Here is a 2,500-nt window from a genome sequence, read left to right as displayed (position 1 = left end):
GTTATTATGCACGTTACGAAACCATTCAAGTGAAGCCCAATCCTTTTTAATTTTACTTTACTCTTTTCCCTCCCCAAGGATGCATGCTGGGGTAGGAAGAGAGGGCAGGAGGGAGCCCTCTCTTGGCGAGCCACAGTAAATTTAGGGTATGGTTTAACGGTTGGCGCGGCTGGTTACCACACCCCATTCATTACCAACTGCAGCCATTCATGGGGCCTGGCCTGAGTCACGACCTTCCATTAGAAAGCTATGGAGTCATAGTATGGTTGGTCCTGCATCGAGAACAATTACCGAAAAGTTCTTGTGCAATCAATCTGTTCTTAAAATTATCCAACACTGAGTTTCGGAATAGCTTTCGATGCAGTTTCCTTTCAATTTCAATTTCCTTAATCTGCATCCCAAGTACCTGGAGCTGTACCTGAGACCGCACCTTCGCTGTTCATGTGAATGTGCCCCATCATTTAATGCCTGTCACTGTACTTTCACAGTTCACGAGTCTGCAATCTCCGGGTGCACTAATAAAACTGCTGTGCCTAATACTGAACTTGTTCGTAGTTTCATAATAGTCTGTGTATTAATGTAAATGTATTTATCAAACCTTTATCAAACCTACAATCATTATATCTAATCTCTTTTAGTTGACAACTTTTGTTAATAGCCAGATACTGACTGTTCAGTTATGTTATATATATAAATATATAAATATAAATATATATATATTTACACACAGGTGTGCGTGTGCGTGTGTATGTGCGAGCGTGCGTGCGTGCGTGCGTGCGAGCGTACGTGCGCGCCATTATGTGTAGTGTATGCGTGCTCGCGTGTGTGCTCAGTTAGCGCAATATCTGTACGCACTTAAATACATTTGCGTGCACGGGGTCTGAGGCTAAAAGCACCTGCGCCGACCGAGCAGGACTATTCCCGCACCGGCCAGCGCGGCCGCCACACGCGGAACTCCTACAAAGGGCAGCGGGAGTCCCCCGCGCGGCGGCGAGACATCTCTTACGTCATTTCCTTTGGCAAGCACTCAAGCATGGGCTAGATGGTCCCTGGCCACGTCGGATATCATAATGCCATGGATCCACGTTGTTATACTGTAAAAGTTATGTATCATCCTGAGTGGCCATTTCATGAAGCTACATACATTTATCGATTATATATCACTGGGGTTACGTAACGCCTGAAACATAACTTGCAAGAGTAAAGGGTCGCCAAGGACATACATTAACGTTTGGGAAAGCCACGTCCTTTAAAAAGTTTCGTTAATATCAGTTACACAAAACCACATTTCGTCATACCGTAAAAGAATCGGTATGGAAGCAGAACGGACCATTAAATCTAACCGGATTCAACCAGTCAAACGATAATCGAAGTCGGCGAAGTTTTTATCCAAAAAAACTCCCAACAGTAAATCCATCCAGATTAATAATTTGTCGTCGCGTTGTTTTCGGTCGCCTTCTGCGTAATGAGAAAGTTCATCCCGCCAAGTTTAGTGTTATCAGCTTCCCTCCATCCATAGGGCCAAGACGAGGGAAACGCTACATAACACACCATCTAGAACTGACAGGTGACATTCCTATCTCGGTACACGCCATTAAGAGATTTCACCAACGCCCTTTGATAGATATTACTGTTTTCTTTTATCGCCGATATTGCTGATAGTCCGAACCGCGCACGATCACGGTCGCGGTCGCGTCCTTGCTACATTATGATAAGAGAAGAGATACACGTGTCATTCATAAAAGAGATCTGAAGTGGACACAGCCGTGCCATGCAAATCACTACATCGAGTAAACGACTCCTTCATACTGTACAACCCCACTCAAACAAACAAACAAACAAACGTCCTCTTTGCTCGTGTGAAGGAGATTTTCTCTGCCAACTCTTCGGCCAGCTTCCATGCCTCACGTGATTCTCGCCGAGTTCTGGTTACCTGCAGGATTACTAAGAACGTGACGTCGGCAGATTCAAGGTGAAAGTCGGGTATTTTTCTCTCGCCGGAACATTTCGACTGGAATCCAACATCAATAGGATGCGAAGAGGAGGGAGAATAGTTCTTTTTTTTTTCTTTCTTCTTCTTCTTCTTCTTCTTCTTCTTCGGATACAAGTAATTCTGAGAATGACTAAGCAATATGACGTTCTATAAATATTCTAATCTTCTGCATGATGTCATATTTCTTATTACAATTGTATATACTCTCACACGAACAAAGTTGTACCTTAAAGGCACATCAAAACACACATGATACACCGAAAGAAAATAACTTTAAAAAATCGTATAAAAAACGCCATACGAACTTCCTATTATAGACCACAAAGAAAAACATCAACAAAAAAACAATGACTCACCGCGTAAATTGCTAGTTCTCGGGGACATGATCCGCCATTTTTAAAAAAAAGATAAAATTGGCAACAGTCACCGTCACCATTCACATAATATCATTATCGCTTCTTTTCTTCCATTCTTTCTTTCTCTCTTTTTTTGGGGGAGCGGCGGGGG

At 43.0% G+C, this 2,500-nt stretch overlaps 2 protein-coding genes across 5 annotated transcripts in view; one reads left to right on the top strand and one right to left on the bottom strand.

Annotated features, from left to right (window-relative positions):
- The window catches only part of LOC125029429 (NADP-dependent malic enzyme-like), a 62,547-nt gene that overhangs the window by 18,987 nt on the left and 41,060 nt on the right, over positions 1-2,500 (bottom strand). The window lies entirely within an intron of this gene.
- The window catches only part of LOC125029431, a 32,410-nt gene that overhangs the window by 7,141 nt on the left and 22,769 nt on the right, over positions 1-2,500 (top strand). The gene's annotated exons all lie outside the window — the stretch shown is intronic.

Source organism: Penaeus chinensis, chromosome 10 (genome assembly GCF_019202785.1).
Source record: "Penaeus chinensis breed Huanghai No. 1 chromosome 10, ASM1920278v2, whole genome shotgun sequence".
NCBI classification, from domain to species: domain Eukaryota; kingdom Metazoa; phylum Arthropoda; class Malacostraca; order Decapoda; family Penaeidae; genus Penaeus; species Penaeus chinensis.
Note: the sequence above shows the minus strand (reverse complement) of the source record. Positions and strands in the feature narration are given on the sequence as shown.